This window comes from Coregonus clupeaformis, chromosome 24 (assembly GCF_020615455.1).
Source record: "Coregonus clupeaformis isolate EN_2021a chromosome 24, ASM2061545v1, whole genome shotgun sequence".
Classification (NCBI taxonomy): Eukaryota; Metazoa; Chordata; class Actinopteri; order Salmoniformes; family Salmonidae; genus Coregonus; species Coregonus clupeaformis.
The window spans coordinates 32,239,698-32,260,700 of NC_059215.1; positions in this window are offsets into that span (position 1 = coordinate 32,239,698).

Here is a 21,003-nt window from a genome sequence, read left to right on the forward strand (position 1 = left end):
CCCAACATCAGTGCCCGACCTCACTAATAGTCTTGTGGCTGAATGGGAGCCCCCGCAGCAATGTTCCAACATCTAGTGGAAAGCCTTCACAGAAGAGTGGAGGCTGTTATAGCAGCAAAGGGGAGACAAACTCTATATTAATGCCCATGATTTTGAAGTGAGATGTTCGACGAGCAGGTGTCCACATACTTTTGGTCATGTAGTGTATGTCTTCTGTTAGCAGTGGGTAAAGTTATAAAGCCGGGATTCAAGCTGATCAGCGGTAGATCTGTGTTATAGCGCTCTTGACATTTAAAGGTATCTTCCGGTTGAGCCGACTCCAGCCACCCGAGACATGGACTGCTCTTCATGCTCTAGTCCAACAGGTGGTACCGGTGCATCAAGGCTCAGACCAACAGACTCTAAACAGCTTCTATCCCCTGGCCATAACACTGTTAACTGGCTAACAACTACTGCTCTCCCTCTCCCACAGATTATCCACACTGACTCTATGCCCATCCACAGGTCTCTACCCACTCTGACACACACACTTTCACTGTCACTCTTACTCACATGCACATGCACATGCACACACACTCACATACACACACTCACATACACCCTCACTCACACACTAATTACTTATGCCACACACTTACACCCACACGCACACACCCCCTCACACCTACGCTGTAATGATTATTGATTAGAATTATTAATACCATTATTGATTTCCATTAACATGATTATTTTTCTATTTATCCTGCTATTGGTCACTATTACTCCTGTTTACATGTATATATTGCCATTAGTATATTATCATAAGTATTTATATATTCCTGTTACCAGTCACTTTTCAGTCCTGTTTACATGGATATCCTACTACCAGTCACTTTTTATGTATAAACTTACCCCAACCACACCAGTAGGCTACCCCTGCACATTGAATAAGGTAGTACTGGCACTGACCTGTATATACTCACATTCTCATGTTTCTTCCACCTATTTCATTCTTCTTGTATGTTTAAAAATATTTATACATTTTCTATTATTATGTACTGCATATTAGTATTACTATCACTGCATTTTGGGGAAAGAGCTCTCAAGGTAATAATTTCACTGTACGGTTTTACACTTGTTGTATCCTGTCCATGTGGCGAATAAACGTTGAAACTTGAAACATATGCAGCCTTTTCGTGAATGCAGTCTCTGCAAACGTGGGAGCATTCCCTTTAAAAGGTAGGCCTACATAGTCGACAAAGCGCGATCGGATTGAATCCCGGCCTAGATCAAAAATGGCTTTTAACTATTCTGAACCATGGATGACCGTGAAAATATCTGATCTGTAAAGACTGTAGATATCAGACCATGGTTCATAGCAATATTACAAAATGGTGTGGTAGGCTACATCTAATCAACCAGGGTATTATAGTAACAGGCAGGAACAAAACCTTGCATAAGCAACGGACCCACAAGGTAGAATGAACAACTGTTTCTAGGAAGGTGAAAGTTTTATTTTATTCGCCCCCGTCACCACACAAACACCTCTGTGGAAACGTGTGCTCTGATGTAGAAACGTAGGTGCTGGGGCGCACCTTTAGGAGAGCCCTGGGGAACCCTGTCGTCACTGTCATATCGGGGATACCCATGCCCCCTCACACCCACTCCCAGCCCGTGACTCATTGGCTCCATTGCATTACCGCACCTAGACACCCACCATGGAGGGGTTCCCCCAAACTCTGACTGACATGACAACATCTCAGCCTCCAGCAGTTTTCTGAAGAGGGTTGGCTGTTATTGGGCGTATTATTTCGTTATTGTTCTACCACCACCACCCTCTTATTCTTTCTCTTTCATTCTATATCCATGTGTGGGCGTAACCTTAATTATTAAAACCTCGCTTTTGATCGCAAGTGCTACTAGGATACCCTCTTTTCTTTGTCACAGAAAAAATGGGATTCAATTACATTTTTGTTCAAATAGAAATTACAAGAAAATTCTGTGTGTTCGCAACAAAATATTAAGTGAATGGCGTTTTGTTAATCCACTCCACGTCGGCCGTACAGATCCCCCCTAATGACGCCCCTGCCTCTGCACGGTTGTTTGCAGCGGCCCGGGAGCCGATGCGCTGCCGGCGGGGGAGAGAGGCAATAAATAACCCGGGGAGAGGAGCGGAGACCGCCGGGCGGTGCACAGTCTGACCTGACAAATACTAACTGGAAAACCATCAGAGAGTGAGAGCCCACCCCTAGTGCTTAGAACCAGCCTTTCAGACATGAGCTGCAATATAGGCCTAGGCCTACCCCCATTGGAAAAAGCAGCGTCTCTCCCTCCATCTCTCCCCCCAATCGATATCCAGACACTGTCTGAGACAATTAACTATTTAGAGAACTGTTTTGAATTTCTTGCTTGCACAATTTTATAAGCCTTTTATCTTATTGCCCCCACCAAAAAATGTTGCCTCGCTCTTCCAAAGACATCAAAAATGTGGTTTCAGATTAAACTGACGGTGGCACTAAGAGAGCCCTTTGACTTCCAATATTTCAGCATGGCGAGCAGACACTGTAACATTACCCGCAGAGGCTCATAGGGTTTTTGCTGTCGTGCCGGCGCCTTTCCTCTCTCTCGCAGGATCTAAGGGGTCAGGCTGCTGTCTGTGATCCCACACGGCGGCTCTTCCAAATGGATTTATTTCCTTGCTGGACGTTCCAGGCAGGCAAGCAGCCCAGGAGGATACTCATTTTAGACCAGCGTCTGTAGCTGTCAACGACAGAGCCCCCCCCAAGAACACACACACACTCACTCAAGCATGCCTGCATGAACACACATACACTAACCACACACACACAAATGAAATCCAATGTTATTTGTCACATGCTTCATAAACAACATGTGTAGACTAACAGTGAAATGCTTACTTACAGCCCTTCCCAACAATGCAGAGAGAAAGAAAATAGAGAAGTAATAGAGAAGTAATAACATATAACAATACAAATAATAATAAATACACAATGAGTAAAGATAGGGGGTACCAGTACTGAGAAATGTACATATAACTAGGAATAAAGTGAGTAGGCAACAGGATAGATAATACACAGTAACAGCAGCGTATGTGATGAGTAAAAAAAAGTTAGTGTAAAAAGGGTCAATGCAGGTAGTCCGGGTAGCTATTTGGTTAACTATTTAACAAACTATTTAGCAGTCTTATGGCTTGGAGTTAGAAGCTGTTCAGGGTCCTGTTGGTTCCATACTTGGTGTATCAGTACCACTTGCCGTGCGGTAGCAGAGAGAACATTCTATGACTTGGGAGGCTGGAGACTTTGACCATTTTTAGGGCCTTCCTCTGACACCGCCTGGTATAGAGGTCCTGGATGGCAGGGAACTCTGACCCAGTGATGGATTGGGCCATACGCATTACCTTCTGTAGCGCCTTGCAGTCGGATGCCAAGCAGTTGCCATAGCCAAGCTGTGATGCAGTCAGTCAAGATGCTCTCAATGGTGCATCTGTATAACTTTTTGAGGAACTGAGGGCCCATGCCAAATCTTTTCAGCCTTCTGAGGGGGAAGGGGTGTTGTCGTGCCCTCTTCAAGACTGTGTTGATGTGTGTGGAGTGCACCATGACAGATCCTTAGTGATGGGGACACCGAGGAACTTTAAGCTCTCGACCCACTCCACTACAGCCCCGTCAATTTGAATGGGGGTGTGCTCGGCCCTCCGTTGCCTGTAATCCACGATCAGCTCCTTTGTCTTGCCAACGTTGAGGAAGAGGTTGTTGTCCTTGCACTACACTGACAGGTCTCTGACCTCCTCCCTATAGGCTGTCTCATTGTTATCAGTGACCAGGCCTACCACAGTTGTGTCGTCAGCAAACTTAATGATGATGTTGGAGTCGTGAGCAGCCACACAGTCGTGGGTGAATAGGGAGTAAAAGGAGGGGACTAATAACGCACCCGTGAGGGGCCCCCGTGTTGAGGATCAGCGTGGCTGATGTGTTGTTCCATACCCTCACTACCTGGGGGTGGCCAGTCAGGAAGTCCAGGATCCAGTTGCAGAGGGAGGTGTTCAGTCCCAGGGTCCTTAGCTTAGTGATGAGCTTGGAGGGCACTATGGTGTTGAACGCTGAGCTGTAGTCAATGAACAGCATTCTCACATAGGTGTTCCTCTTGTCCAGGTGGGATAGGGCAGTATGGAGTGCAATAGAGATTGCTTTATTTGTGGATATGATGGGGCGATATGTGAATTAGAGTGGGTCCAGGGTGTCTGGGATGATGGTGTGGATGTGAGCCATGACCAGCCTTTCAAAGCATTTCATGTTTTCAGAAGTGAGTGCTAAGGGGCGATAGTCATTTAGACAGGTTACCTTGGCGTTCCTGGGCACAGTGACTATGGTGATCTGCTTGTTACAGACTGGGTCAGGGAGAGGTTGAAAATGTCAGATAGCATATGATAGCAAAATGTGAAGAATTGCAGGAAATTAGCTTTAAAACTGCTAATTTTTTATCTCAGCCTCATGGCAAAATGTGAAGAATTGCAGGAAATTAGCTCTAAAACTGCTATTTTTCTCTTAGCCTCATGGGAAAATGTGTAGAAATAGCATTATAAAACTGCACATGTTACTCTCTGCACCATGGCAAAATCTGTTTCCCCCCCCAATTTTGTTTTCAGTTTTATAGCTAATTTCCTGCAATTCTACACATTTTGCCATGACGGGGCACCCTGAAGTATAGTGCCACGGGGCCCCAAATGCGGTAGTCCGGTCCTGCGCACACACACACACACACACACACACACACACACACACACACACACACACACACACACACACACACACACACACACACACACACACACACACACACACTCAAGCATGCCTGCAAGAACACACATACACACTCATTCAAGCATACAAGAACACACACACCAAATGTATCATATGAACGGCAACCATATAATTAAACAAGGACAAAAACAAACATGTAAGGAGGAAGTCTTTGTAGTTTGTTCTATGATTCTAAAATTTGACCGTTCCAGTCTTCATCTTGCACAAATCACCATGGCCTGATGTGTCCTCCAACCAGCCCCTGTTGGTATAAAACAAAATGTGTGCCCTTTCCACCTCAGTAGAATCTCAATTAATAATTTGTGCAGTAAAATATAGCGTAAGTTTGTGGGAGTTATTGGCACAATATTCCCCCCACAGGAGGTTGGTGGCACCGTAATTGGGGAGGACGGGCTTGTGGTAATAGCTGGAGCGGAATTAATGGAATGGTATCAAATACAACCATGTGTTTGATTCCATTCCATTCGCTCCTTTCCGGACATTTTTATGAGCCGTCCTCCCCTCAGCAGCCTCCTGTTATTCCCCTCCATATTTGTGCGAGTCAGTGATAGGAACATAAATTATTTCTTATCTCTTCCGCAATCCATTTTTCAAAGGGTTCAGCGTGTTTGAAGGGTAGCAGCGCCAACAGCCAACTCCAGATAATACTAGGCTAGCCTTCAAGAGATTCCACTTACAGATTTTAAATTAAATGCTATTTCTAACATTGGAATAACCCTCATTAAAATGGTCAGTCCTTAGGCCTATTCAACAACCAATAAAACCAAATTAAGGTTATGGCAAACAAACATGCAATGTCTCACTTGTTTCAAATAGACTATGAACGGTTGCCAAGATAGCCAATCAACAAGGAAATAGAAGTCCTTGGTCTTCTTCAAGAAAATATGTGTGGAAGGTATTAGTCTTTTACTGTCAATGTTGGTGGGCCCCCAACCAAGAATCGCCATAACGTTTGGCATTTTCTTGCCTGACTAAAATGTTATAGGCTACCCCTGGCTGTAAACAAACAAAACATCCAAATTATGTTTGAAACTTTTTTTTAATGGACTGTCATTTGGATATAGGCTTGAAACAGGATTGAAACAAGAATTAAAGGAAATATTCAGAAATACATATCTAAGTATGTAAAATAACTGAACTATGTCTTTATGTCTTTCTTATTGGCAGACTAAATAGCCTTGGTTTCTCAAATGACTGCCTCGCCTGGTTCACCAACTACTTCTCAGATAGAGTTCAATGTGTCAAATCGGAGGGCCTGTTGTCTGGACCTATGGCAGTCTCTATGGGGGTGCCACAGGGTTCAATTCTTGGGCCGACTCTTTTCTCCGTGTATATCAATGATGTCGCTCTTGCTGCTGGTGACTCTCAGATCCACCTCTACGCAGACGACACCATTTTGTATACATCTGGCCCTTCATTGGACACTGTGTTAACAAACCTCCAAACAAGCTTCAATGCCATACAACACTCCTTCAGTAGCCTCCAACTGCTCTTAAACACTAGTAAAACTAAATGCATGCTCTTCAATCGAACGCTGCTGGCACCCGCCCACCCGACTAGAATCACTACTCTCGACGGGTCTGACCTAGAGTATGTGGACAACTACAAATACCTAGTTGTCTGGTTAGACTGTAAACTCTCCTTCCAGACTCACATTAAGAATCTCCAATCCAAAGTTAAATCTAGAATCGGCTTCCTATTTCGCAACAAAGCCTCCTTCACTCATGCTGCCAAACATGCCCTCGTAAAACTGACTATCCTACCGATCCTTGACTTCGGCGATGTCATTTACAAAATAGCCTCCAACACTCAAATTGGATGTAGTCTATCACAGTGCCATCCGTTTTGTCTCCAAAGCCCCATACACTACCCACCACTGTGACCTGTACACTCTTGTTGGCTGGTCCTCACTACATGTTCGTCGTCAAACCCACTGGCTCCAGGCCATCTATAAATCACTGCTAGGCAAATCCCCGCCTTATTTTAGCTCATTAGTCACCATAGCAGCACCCACCCGTAGTCTGCGCTCCAGCAGGTATATCTCACTGGTCATCCCCAAAACCAACACCTCCTTTGGCCACCATTCCTTCCAGTTCTCTGCTGCCAATGACTGGAACGAATTGCAAAAATCTCTGAAGCTGGAGACTCTTATTTTCTCACTAACTTTAAGCATCAGTTGTCAGAGCACTTACCGATCACTGTACCTGTACACAGCCCATCTGAAATTAGCCCACCCAACTACCTCATCCCTATATTGTTATTTATTTTGCTCTTTTGCACCCCAGTATCTCTATTTGCACATAATCTCTTGCACATCTAGCATTCCAGTGTTAATACTAATTGTAATTATTTTGCACTATAGCCTATTTATTGCCTTACCTCCATAACTTGCTACATTTGCACACACTGTATATATATTTTCTGTTGTATTTTTGTTATGATTTACCAGTATTAGAACCCAAATGCAGACAAGTACACCAAGCCAGAGAAGGTTTAACAGGTTTATTTAAAATGTTCAATAGTCCAGGTTTCCAATAATAGGGGAAGAGCAAGTCCAGGTTACAGGGAGGGTAACAGATCCAGGTCAGGGCAGGTGTGGTACCGTAATGTCCTAGTGTCCGTGGTGAGTCCAAAAGAGAGGTCCTGTAACGATCCCGGCAGTCTGAGTCGGGTCCTGTCTGGTGACTAGTTTTTCCTGTTCGTGATCTCCAGTTTCCCGAGGGTTCGGGAACGCTCCGGGGAGCTCTCTTGTTTTCCGCACCTGCATCCCATCAGCAATCTGCACACCTGGTCCTGATCATCACCCTTCTTAGGCTCTGGCCAAACATCCAGTTCCTGCCGGATCGTTAGCCATGAACAGTAGGGGTATCAGAGTATCAGTCCTAGAGCTTCTAGCGTTAGTTTTGTTGTTTTGTACCTTGTTGGTTTATTGTTGACTTACCTCCGTTTTTGTTCCATCTCCAGTCACTCGTCCGGAACCCTCACCCTACCTCTGCCTGATGGTCGGCGGCTGCCGAGCCATCATTGGACCAACAACTGCACCCTCAACAACTCATCCACGCCGCCCGCTCTGTTCCCTGGATTATCCTGCACCTTTGTTGAATCTGTAATAAACCCTCACCTTCGTTCAACTCTCCTTGTCCTGGTCTGCTTCTGGGTTCTGTCTGAGGGAACCGTGACAGAACGATCCGGCCAGTAATGAACCCAGCGGACCTGGACTCTGTTCGCCATGCCATTACCCATCAGGAGAAGATGTTGGGCCATCATAGCACGGTACTACAGGAGATCGCGTTGTCAGTTCGGAACCTTTCTACCGGTCTGACGGAGGTCCAGAACCAACGCAAGTTTCCGGTGGAGGATCCACTACCGGTTTCACCCATCTCGCCTGCCGCTTCTGGAGCTGTGTCCTTCCGTGAGCCCGAGGTTCCGACGCCGGATAGATATGAGGGGAGCTGGGAAGATGCCGTTCCTTCCTTATGCAGTGTGGATTAGTGTTCGATCTACAGCCCTACTCTTATGCCACAGACAAGGCTAGGATAGCCTTTGTGATTGCGCTGCTGCGTGGTCGAGCGCTGGAGTGGGCTTCAGCCGTTTGGGAACGACAAGACCCCTGCATGGCTTCATACCAGGGGTTCACGGCCGAGATGAGGAAGCTCTTCGACCATTCCGTCCGAGGAAGGGACGCAGCTAGGCGCCTGTTTTCGCTTCACCAAGGAACTCGCAGCGTGGCCGACTTCGTGATCGAGTTCAAGACGTTGGCGGTGGAGAGTGGGTGGAACGAGGAGTCTCTGCAAGCGGCCTTTTACCAGGGTCTGTCGGAGCAGCTCAAGGATGAGTTGATCTCCTATCCGGAGCCTAGTGACCTGGACAGCTTGGTAGCCTTGTCTATTCGGGTGGATAATCGAGTCCGAGAGCGAAGGAGGGAGAAGCAATGGGGTCCGTCCAATCGATCAGCTTCTCAGTTCCCAGTCGGGTCGGGTGGTGGACCAGAACACGTCGATCATTCTCCACCACAATGGATTAGTGGAGAGGTCCTCTCTCCCGATTCTGAACCCATGCAAGTGGGGGCGGCACGGGTTAACCAAGGAGGAGCGTCAACATAGACGTAAGACCAACTGCTGCCTCTACTGTGGTAGCTCGGGACATTACATCTCCACTTGTTCCCGGCGGTCGTCAAACTGCCCGGCTCGCTAAAGTTGGGAGGACTTTTAGCGAGCCAGTTTCAACCTCTCAGTACCTCTGTCAGACCCCGTTTCCCGGCTACCCTTGTGAACAGGAATCAGAGCTTAGCGCTTAACGCTTTTATCGATTCAGGTGCCGATGGAAGCTTTCTTGATGCCGAGTTGGTGGAACAGCTGGGGCTTTCCAAGGAGCAATTGCCGGAAGCCATTGAAGCGACCACTCTGAACGGCAGTAGTCTGGCACGTATCACGATGAGGACTGAACCGGTTAAGATGCGGTTGTCGGGGAATCATTCTGAGATGATTTCATTCTTCATTCTGCCGTCTTCCCATGTTCCTCTGGTCCTTGGATACCCCTGGCTGAAGGAACACAATCCCACGTTCGATTGGGTGACGGGCAAGGTAACGAGTTGGAGCCTTGATTGTCATGCTAACTGTCTCAAGACTGCCTGCCCCCATTCGGTTCCCAGTCAGGTGATTGAGGCTAAACCCCCAGATTTGTCCCTGGTTCCCGAGACATATCACGATTTGGGGGAAGTTTTCAGTAAGCAGAAGGCTCTGTCACTCCCTCCCCACCGACCATATGATTGTGCCATCAACCTGGTTCCTGGAGCTGTCTACCCCAAGGGAAGGTTATACAGTATCTCCCGACCTGAACGTGAGGCGTTGGAGACCTACATCAAGGAGTCCCTAGCTGCTGGTCTCGTTCGTCCCTCGTCATCACCCCTGGGGGCAGGATTCTTCTTTGTGGGTAAGAAGGATGGCTCTCTTCGACCGTGTATTGATTATCGGGGGGTTGAATGACATCACGGTCAAGAACAAGTATCCCCTGCCCTTGATGAGTTCTGCCTTCGACTCCTTACAGGGTGCTACGGTGTTCACCAAGCTAGACCTACGCAATGCGTATCACCTGGTCCGGATCAGAGAGGGGGACGAGTGGTTGACGGGTTTCAATACACCGATGGGTCACTTCGAGTATCAGGTGATGCCGTTTGGACTGACCAATGCTCCAGCGGTATTCCAGAGTATGGTGAACGGCGTCCTGAGAGATATGATCGGTCTCTTTGTGTTTGTTTACCTGGATGACATTCTGATCTTCTCGAAGGAACCTTCCGACCACGTCCAGCATGTCCGGCAGGTTCTGCAGCGATTGTTGGAGAATCGCCTGTTCGTGAAGGCCGAGAAGTGCGAGTTTCACGCCCACACGACATCCTTTCTCGGGTACATCATCTCCAGGGGAGAGATTAGGATGGACCAGGAGAAGGTTAGAGCGGTTCTGGAATGGGCCCAGCCCGGTACGAGATTGCAGCTCCAGAGATTTTTGGGGTTTGCGAATTTCTACCGCAGATTCATCCGGGGATTACAGCCGTGTGGCCGCTCCATTAACTGCCTTGACTTCCAGTATCAGGACCTTCAAGTGGAATCCGGAGGCGGATCGAGCGTTTCTGGATTTGAAGAGGCGATTCACCAACGCACCGATTCTCTCTCAACCGGACACGGCCCGTCAGTTCGCCGTTGAAGTGGGACGCGTCTGATGTGGGAGTTGGCGCCATCCTGTCGCAGCGATGCTCCACGGACAGTAAACTCCATCCCTGCGCCTACTACTCTCGTCGCCTTTCGCCTGCGGAGAGGAATTACGATGTGGGTAACCGGGAGCTTCTCGCGGTGAAACTTGCCTTGGAGGAGTGGCGCCACTGGTTGGAGGGGGCGGAGCAACCGTTTATTGTCTGGACTGACCACAAGAATCTTGCTTACGTGCAATCGGCTAAACGTCTCAACTCCCGTCAGGCCAGGTGGGCGTTGTTTTTCGGACGATTCAAGTTTGTCCTGACGTTCCGACCTGGATCTAAGAATGGCAAGGCGGACGCCTTGTCCCGGATGTTCTCCAAGACGGAGGAGAGTGGGTCCAAGACCGAGACAATTCTCCCCCGGAACTGCGTCGTGGGAGCAGTTATGTGGAAGATTGAGGAGGAGGTGCTGGCGGCCCCTTCGGACTCAGCCCGGTCCCGGTAACGGTCCACCCGGTCGGTTGTTTGTGCCTGAGTCGGTTCGTCCTGCTGTCCTCAAATGGTCCCACGCCAGTAAGATGGCTTGTCACCCTGGCGTGGCTCGGACAATGGCGTTTCTTCGCAGACGCGTTTTTGGTGGCCTGCCATGGCCGAGGATACTCGGGGTTTTGTTGCTGCCTGTCCAGTGTGTGCGCAGAATAAGAGTACCAATCGGCCCAGCTCTGGACTACTTCACCCCCTTCCTATTCCCCGGCGACCATGGTCGCATCTGGCCCTGGACTTCGTCACTGGGTTGCCCGCTTCTGAGGGGAACACGGTCGTTCTGACTATCGTGGACAGATTCAGCAAGTTCGCCCACTTTGTGCCTATTGCCAAGCTTCCCTCTGCCTCGGAGACGTCCGAGATCCTGGTGAGGGAGGTTTTCAGGGTCCACGGTTTGCCCAGTGATATCGTTTCCGACCGTGGCCCTCAGTTTACCTCTGCTGTCTGGAAGTCCTTCTGTTTGGCCATTGGAGCTACAGTCAGTCTCACATCTGGTTTTCACCCCCAATCCAATGGTCAGGCGGAGAGAGCCAACCAGAAGATGGAATCCACGCTACGCTGTCTGGTCTCTTCCAACCCCACCTCCTGGGTCTCTCAGTTGCCTTGGGTTGAGTATGCCCACAATACTCTCCCTACATCTGCCACTGGGATGTCTCCCTTCCAGTGCCTGTATGGCTACCAACCTCCCTTGTTCCCTTCTCAGGAGAAGGAGCTCTCAGTGCCTTCTGTTCAGGCCCATATTCGTCGTTGCCACCGGACCTGGCATCGGGCCAGAAAGGCACTCCTTAGAGTTTCGGACCGGTATCAGCTCCAGGCGAATCGTCGCGGATCCCCGCTCCCACCTACACCATCGGAGATAGGGTCTGGTTGGCCACACGGGATCTTCCTTTACGGACTGAGTCTAGGAAGTTGTTACCGAAGTTCATTGGTCCGTTTGTGGTGGAGAAGGTGATCAATCCAGTGGCAGTTCGACTCAAACTACCGAGGACGCTCAGAGTCCATCCCACCTTTCATGTCTCCTGCCTCAAGCCTGTCTTCCTCAGTCCTCTGTTGCCTCCTCCGCCTCCTCCTCCTCCTCCTCGGATGATCGGAGGTGGTCCTGCCTACACGGTGCGTCGCATCATGGATTCCAGACGGCGGGGCCGGGGTTTCCCAGTATCTCGTGGACTGGGAGGGGTATGGTCCTGAAGAGAGGAGTTGGATTCCGCGGCGACAGGTCCTAGATGCTGACCTCATCAGTGATTTCTACCGCCTCCATCCTGGCGCTCCGGGAGGTCCGCCCGGTGGCGTTCGTCGGAGGGGGGGTACTGTAACGATCCCGGCAGTCTGAGTCGGGTCCTGTCTGGTGACTAGTTTTTCCTGTTCGTGATCTCCAGTTTCCCGAGGGTTCGGGAACGCTCCGGGGAGCTCTCTTGTTTTCCGCACCTGCATCCCATCAGCAATCTGCACACCTGGTCCTGATCATCACCCTTCTTAGGCTCTGGCCAAACATCCAGTTCCTGCCGGATCGTTAGCCATGAACAGTAGGGGTATCAGAGTATCAGTCCTAGAGCTTCTAGCGTTAGTTTTGTTGTTTTGTACCTTGTTGGTTTATTGTTGACTTACCTCCGTTTTTGTTCCATCTCCAGTCACTCGTCCGGAACCCTCACCCTACCTCTGCCTGATGGTCGGCGGCTGCCGAGCCATCATTGGACCAACAACTGCACCCTCAACAACTCATCCACGCCGCCCGCTCTGTTCCCTGGATTATCCTGCACCTTTGTTGAATCTGTAATAAACCCTCACCTTCGTTCAACTCTCCTTGTCCTGGTCTGCTTCTGGGTTCTGTCTGAGGGAACCGTGACAGGTCCGGTAGTGGAGAGCAGGATGGTGGTGGCAGGAGTGAAGCGGAGGCAGGAGTCAGGTTCCAAATATCTGTGGCACAGGAGAAAAAGTAAATAGAACAGGCCAAAACACAAAGAGCAAAAATAAACAGGTTGAGTCGGCAGCGAGACTAACATGGTCATCTTGACTATGATCTGACGATGAGTGGTAAGTTTGACCGGGTCTTAAAGGCTGAGGTGATTATGGTGAATGAGCTGCAGCTGGAACCCTGACTCCCGCACACCAGACTTCACTCCTGCAATCAAGGACAGACAGAGGGGAGGGAGAGAGCAGAGAGAGAGCTACCTAGCAGCAGTAGGCCTAACAGTACCCCCCCTCTACGGACGCCACCTGGCGGCCGACGGGTTTATCGGGATGTAACCTATGAAACTCTCGGACCAGAGCAGGATCCACAATGAAGCTCCTGGGCACCCAGGAACGTTCCTCAGGACCATAACCCTCCCAATCCACCAGGTACTGGAAACCACGACCCCGGCGGCGAACATCCAGAAGTCGCCGGACAGTGTAGACCGGACCCCCACCCACGATCCTGGGCGGAGGAGGGGGACGAGAGGGCGGGCACAGAGGGCTAACCGACACAGGCTTAATCTGGGAAACATGAAAGGTGGAATGAACCCGTAGGGGAGGCAGGAAGCTGTAGCTTAACCGCGCAGGGGTTAACAATAGACAGTATCTTGAACGGTCCTATAAAACGAGGCGCCATCTTCTTAGACTCCACCTTCAATGGAAGGTCCCGTGACTTCAGCCATACCTCTTGACCAGGAGAGTAACCGGGAGCCTGGGACCGGTGACGGTTGGCTTGCCTCTGCATGTACGCCGAAGCTCGGGACAGAGCTACCCTGGCCTTCCTCCAGACCTTGAAGCAGCGGCGCATGTGGGACTGCACCGAGGTACCGCCAGTTCCCTCTCTTGAGAAGGGAACAGGGGAGGTTGATAACCCAGAGCACACAGAAAAGGAGACAAACCAGAGGAAGCGTTAGTCAAGGTGTTATGAGCATATTCCACCCAGGGGAGCATGGAGCTCCATGACCCAGGGTTAGACCCTGTGACACAGCGAAGAGCGGTCTCCATCTCCTGGTTCGCTCTCTCGGCTTGCCCGTTGGTCTGGGGGTGATATCCAGAGGACAGGCTGGATGTAATGCCCAAAGCTTTACAGAAAGCTTTCCACACCTGGGAGACAAACTGGGGACCCCTGTCAGAGACAATATCCGTGGGTAGACCATGAGAGCGGAACACATGTTCAACCAAAATATCAGCCGTCTCTCTGGCAGTGGGCAGTTTAGGTAGGGCCAAAAAATGAGCGAACTTAGAAAAACGATCAATCACCGTAAGAATTACAGTCTTTCCAGACGAGGGGGGAAGTCCAGTGACAAAATCCATAGCGATATGCGACCAGGGCCGGCTGGGTATAGGTAGAGGTCGTAGATGACCAGCGCTGGCCTGGGTGGAGTTCTTACTTCGTGCACATACCGTACAAGCAGCAATGAAGGCTCGAGTGTCCGCCTCCATCGTGGCCCACCAGAACTTCCGTCGCACAAAGTCAAGGGTCCGCGAAACTCCAGGGTGACAGGTAAGGGGAGACGAGTGAGCCCACTGAAGTACCTGGGAGCGAGCAGACTCAGGGACAAACATCCGGTTAGGGAGGACCCCTCCCAGGGTCAGCTTGATGATGTTGAGCCTGTCTAACAATCCCCTCGATGTCACATGTGACGACCGCAATACTGCAGGTAGGAGGCAAAATGGGTTCAGGGTTACTACCAGTATCAACAGCCGAATGAACACGAGACAGGGCGTCAGGCTTGACGTTGCGTGACCCAGGACGGTAAGACAGAGAAAAATTGAATCTCCCAAAAATAGTGCCCACCTGGCTTGACGGGGGGTTGAGCTGCTTCGCTGACTGGAGGTAAGCCAGATTCTTATGATCCGTCCAAACGATGAAGGGTTGTTCCGCCCCCTCCAACCAATGTCGCCACTCCTCGAGAGCCAGCTTAACGGCGAGCAGTTCACGATTGCCAACATCATAATTCCTCTCTGCCTGAGAAAGTTTCCTTGAGAGAAAAGCACAGGGATGCAGTTTGTTATCTTCAGGAGAACGCTGTGACAACACCGCACCTACCCCAGTGTCGGATGCATCCACCTCCACGACAAACTGGCGGTCGGGGTCCGGCTGCATCAGAATGGGAGCCGAGGCGAAGAGATGTTTCAGTTCTTCGAACGCTGATTCGGCCCCTTCATTCCAAGCGAACGGTCGTGAGATGGAGGTGAGAGCGGTGAGTGGCGCCGCAATGCGGCTGTAGTCCTTGATGAACCTCCTCTAGAAGTTCGCAAACCCCAGAAATCGTTGAAGTTGTTTGCGGGTAGAGGGGGCTGGCCAGTCCGTGACAGCAGAGATCTTAGCTGGGTCCATCCGCAACTCCCCCTGAGCGATGATGTAACCCAAAAAGAGGTCTCAGACACATGAAATTCACATTTCTCCATCTTCACAAACAGTTTGTTCTCCAACAACCTTTGCAACACCTGGCGCACATGCAGTTCATGTTCCTGGGAGGACTCTGAGAAAATCAAGATATCATCCAGATAGACAAAAACAAACCGATTCAACATGTCCCGAAGGACATCATTGACTAGTGCCTGAAAAACAGCAGGGGCATTAGACAACCCAAAAGGCATAACCAGATACTCAAAATGTCCCAAGGGTGTGTTGAAGGCAGTCTTCCATTCATCACCTTTACGAATGCGCACCAGGTGATACGCATTTCGTAGATCCAGTTTCGTAAAGATGGTAGCACCATGAAGGAGGGGAAAAGCAGAATTAATCAAAGGCAGAGAATACTTGTTCTTAATGGTGATGTTGTTAAGTCCACGGTAATCAATACAGGGTCTGAGGGTCTTATCCTTCTTAGCAACAAAAAGAATCCCGCTCCTACAGGTGACGAGGAAGGACGCATAATACCTGCCGCCAAGGAGTCCCGAATGTAGTTCTCCATAGCCTCCGTCTCCGGCCGGGAGAGATTGTACAGGCGACTGCTGGGGAGCGGGGCTCCTGGCTGGAGGTCAATGGCACAGTCGTAAGGGCCGGTGAGGAGGAAGAGAAGTAGCTCTGTGTTTGCAGAAAACGGATGCCAGGTCATGATACACGTCAGGAACATTAGAAAGATCCATGGACTCCAGTGGAGGTCGAGGCACAGTACTGGCAGGAGTCAGAGCAGAACACAAACAATTCACATGACAAAATGTGCTCCATGAAACAATTCTACCTGTCACCCAATCAATGTGTGGATTGTGTCTTATGAGCCAGGGGATACCAAGGACCAGAGGGGTCTGTGGGCAGTCGATAATATGGAATTGAATGTTCTCCTGATGATTTCCCGACACTCTAAGACAAACAGGAACAGTCTGATGGGTAATATGGGTCAACAATTGTCCATTCAGACCCTTAGCCTGCAGCGGACAGTCCATAGGAACAGTCTCCAAATCCATTTGTTGAGCCCACTCTCTATCCAAAAAGCTTTCGTCTGCACCAGAGTCAATCAGCGCACTAACAGAGAGATTCTGGAACTGCCACTGGAGGGATGCCTGGAGCAGAATGCGGGGAGAAGAGGAAGAATCCGCTGCTCGGCTCACCAAAACTTCTCCCATTAATGATGAGCCGGCCCTTTTCCCGGACGAACTGGGCAGGAAGGAACGAAATGACCAGCTTCTCCACAATACAGGCAGACCCGAGCCTGAATGCGACGTGCACGCTCCTCTGAGGACAACCGTGCACGACCCACCTCCATGGCTTCGGGTTCAGTGCTCCTCGTATCGACTCGGGAAGACACGGCTTTCTCCGTAGGGAAGATGCGGGGAGGAGTTTGTTGATGACAGACAGGTTGCTTGGAACTAACACTCCTCTCCCGGCGGCGCTCCCGAATCCGATTATCCAACCTGATGGTGAGTGAAATAAGATTATCCAGCGTAGGCGATTCATCATATGACACCAATTCATCTTTTAAAGTCTCAGACAAAGCATTGATGAACACTCCTTGTAATGCCTCGTCATTCCAACCACTCACTGCTGCTAAAGTCCGAAACTCCACTGCCATCTCCGCCACACTGCGAGCCCCCTGCCGAAGAGAAAACAACCGTTTCGCAGCCTCCTTGCCTCGTGCGGGGTGGTCAAAACCTTCCTCATCTCAGTGGTGAAGGCAACGTAAGCGTTGCAAATGTCTGACTGACTCTCCCAGACCGCGGATCCCCAGGCACGAGCGGAACCGCTAGTAGAGTTGATAAGGTAGGCAATACGGGCTCTTTCTGAGGCGTAGGTGAGGGGCTGTTGTTCAAACACTAACGAGCATTGAGTCAAAAAATCGCCACAGGTTCCCATGTTCCCGTCATAGCGCTCTGGAGCAGGAACAAAAGGCTCTCTGATCTGGGCTGAAGGGGTAGTAAGGGCAGACACTTGATTGGTGAGTAATTGAACCTGATTAAGCAGCACCTGACTGTCCTCAGCAATCGTCTTAAACAGGGTATCATGTTGGCCAAGTAAAATGCCCTGATTGGCTATGGCAGTCCAAATTTGAGTGCACTCTGGGGTGGTATCCAAGCTACTGTCTGCTGGGTTCATGATGGTCAGATCATACTGTTATGATTTACCAGTATTAGAACCCAAATGCAGACAAGTACACCAAGCCAGAGAAGGTTTAACAGGTTTATTTAAAATGTTCAATAGTCCAGGTTTCCAATAATAGGGGAAGAGCAAGTCCAGGTTACAGGGAGGGTAACAGATCCAGGTCAGGGCAGGTGTGGTACCGTAATGTCCTAGTGTCCGTGGTGAGTCCAAAAGAGAGGTCCGGTAGTGGAGAGCAGGATGGTGGTGGCAGGAGTGAAGCGGAGGCAGGAGTCAGGTTCCAAATATCTGTGGCACAGGAGAAAAAGTAAATAGAACAGGCCAAAACACAAAGAGCAAAAATAAACAGGTTGAGTCGGCAGCGAGACTAACATGGTCATCTTGACTATGATCTGACGATGAGTGGTAAGTTTGACCGGGTCTTAAAGGCTGAGGTGATTATGGTGAATGAGCTGCAGCTGGAACCCTGACTCCCGCACACCAGACTTCACTCCTGCAATCAAGGACAGACAGAGGGGAGGGAGAGAGCAGAGAGAGAGCTACCTAGCAGCAGTAGGCCTAACAATTTTTTGACTTTATGTTTTGTTTTACCCCATATGTAACTCTGTGTTGTTGTTTTTATCGCACTGCTTTGCTTTCCTCTGTAGCTCAGCTGGTAGAGCATGGCGCTTGTAACGCCAAGGTAGTGGGTTCGATCCCCGGGACCACCCATACACAAAAATGTATGCACGCACGACTGTAAGTCGCTTTGGATAAAAGCGTCTGCTAAATGGCATATTATTATTATTTATCTTGGCCAGGTCGCAGTTGTAAATGAGAACTTGTTCTCAACTGGCTTACCTGGTTAAATAAAGGTGAAATAAAATTTAAAAAAATAAAGGAATGTGTCTTTAAATAAGACAACACCTTAAATGTTGTTAAATGCATATGCTGCTAGTGTCACAAATTTTGTATTGGAGTGTTGAAGGAAGACCAATTAAATGTATTGTTCACACCTGAGCGCCTCTCCAACCACCAACAAACATTAAACAGGCTTTGTAAAGAGTTAATATCTGCTTGCAAATAATACATCTCCTGATCTCCTGGCCAATATTGCATTTTGTTCTGTGTGATTTGAAACCGGCAATCAGCACTGCGGTTTGAAATAGCCCTGAAACCGGAGTCAAGACGTCGATGAGTTGCCGACACGTTTCAATTAGCGAGCCGCCCTGGCCGATCTATCCCCCGGGGCACCGCAGCTCAGCCTTCACGCCCCATACCGACTCCACACGAAAAGGAGTTTAGGGGCTCAAGGAGTTTGGAAAGGACTGGTAAAATGATACCTTCCTAAGTGTTTTTAATTACACATCATAACTGTTGTTTTCATCACGATGCTCGAGGATTAGAGATGGAGGCATAGTTGCTTGTTTGCAGTGCTTGGAATCCTTTTTATTACACAGTAATGACCAAGTTATAAAAGCCAATGAATATTCCTATTGGCATTAATGAAAACACATATATTGTCCAACATGAATAGTCTGCTGAATTTGTGCAAACAACATTCAATCCCCTGAGATAGGTCTATGAAAAATACATGTTTCAATATTTTGGGGCTGAATTTGGCCTCCATAAACCAAAACTTTGAACAAATTATTTCTGATATGCCTAATCAGTATTCTACTTAATGTTAGATGGTTCCTCACCCTGAAAGTAGTACTCTAGAGAAACCATAATCCATGGTTCGGTTTTCTTTAATCAGCCACTACAAACTTTAGCTAACTTTAGTCACTGCTAGTTGAAATCAATAGGAGTGGTGTCTGTTAAAACAATCTAGGACAAATTACCAAATAACTGAGTTGATTTGAGTTGATTTGGCCTTACAAATCTTCAGGAAAGTATCCTTTTAATAGAGGATCAATGTCATATTGGCATTTTGAGCTGTAGAATGTGTCAATTTCCAGACCATTGAAGCAACATGTGTGGTATGAGAAATTCATAATTCTAAAACCTTTAATGTATGTTATATGATGATAATTTCAGCTCTAGCCAGCTACTTAATTTGGTGCTGGGATCAAAGGCTTTTAAAGTTCAAAACCCAGCCCATCCCATTCTGAAAAGTCTAGTATACAATCAGCGCTGCATGCAATGCAACATGGAAGAATCTGATGGCGTTTTCGATTGAACTATTTTGCAGGTTAGCAGTGTTAATCAGCAAACTTTCCAATAAAAATCCCAGTCATACCATACCACCACCTCATCGAAATCATGATTTGCCAAAATAATTGTCATTTTTTTAGCAGACGCTCTTATCCAGAGCGACTTACAGGAGCAATGGGCACGGGCACATCGGGCTCAAGGGCACATCGACAGACTTTTCACCTAGTCGGCTCAGGGATTAGAACCAGCGACCTTTCGGTTACTGGCACAACGCTCTTAACCACTAAACTACCTATTTATGAGATGTGCATATGAGAATGGAATTTAATTCCTAATAATAATAAACAAAATTGTAGCTACAGTATAGATTTAAACGTTTTGGTGTATTAGGCGGCAGGTAGCTTAGTGGTTAAGAGTGTTGTGCCAATAACCGAAAGATCGCTGGTTCTAATCCCCGAGCCGACTAGGTGAAAAATCTGTCGATGTGCCCTTGAGCAAGACACTTAACCCTAATTGCTCATGTAAGTCGCTCTGGATAAGAGCGTCTGCTAAATGACTAAAATGTAAATGTAATTCCATTTTTCAGAGAGGAAAATGCACAAATTACTGCATAATTGGATCTTGTGTGTGTATATGGGGTGTGTAATATGGATGCGAGGCAGCCTTGGTGTCAGGACTATCCCTGCCCCTGAGCCATGTTGCACGGCTCTGACAGTCCTCATTAACAACAGTAGGCTGCACACTGTTGAGGAGTGTGCAATGGGGGCTGGGGGTTACGGGTGAGCCACGGGGGCTCAGCGACAGCTCACTACCCTCCTACCCCCCACTGCCCGCATCCCCCCATCTGCCTCTGGCCTCCCACTCCTTGGCTGGATGGTAGTCCTGCATCAGGCTCACCGCAGGTGCTGCTCCCCCTCCCCACAACCCCCATACCCTCCCCGTACCCGACTCCCGATCGATATGGCTCTTCGCCTTTCATCTGACCAGAGCTTTGGAGGAGCCGCACTTCCTGGAGAAAACCCAATACAGCACTCACTCTCGGGGTAGCTTACTGTTTGTATGTGTGTGCGTGTGCGTGTGTGTGCATGCATGTGTGTGTGTTGTCTGCGCACAAGCATGTGTGTGTTTGAGAGTTATAAATCAATTAACACGATCCCTTCAGATTCATTCCTTTTATTACTGTCAATACTATTTTCTCTTTTAACTAATGAATGAATGATGGCGTGGCTGATTTAAAGGGATTTTAAGACATGAAGTTCTCTGGACCAATCTAGAAGCAGAACTACCACCTGACATTATATGGTTAACATTCATCAGGAGGT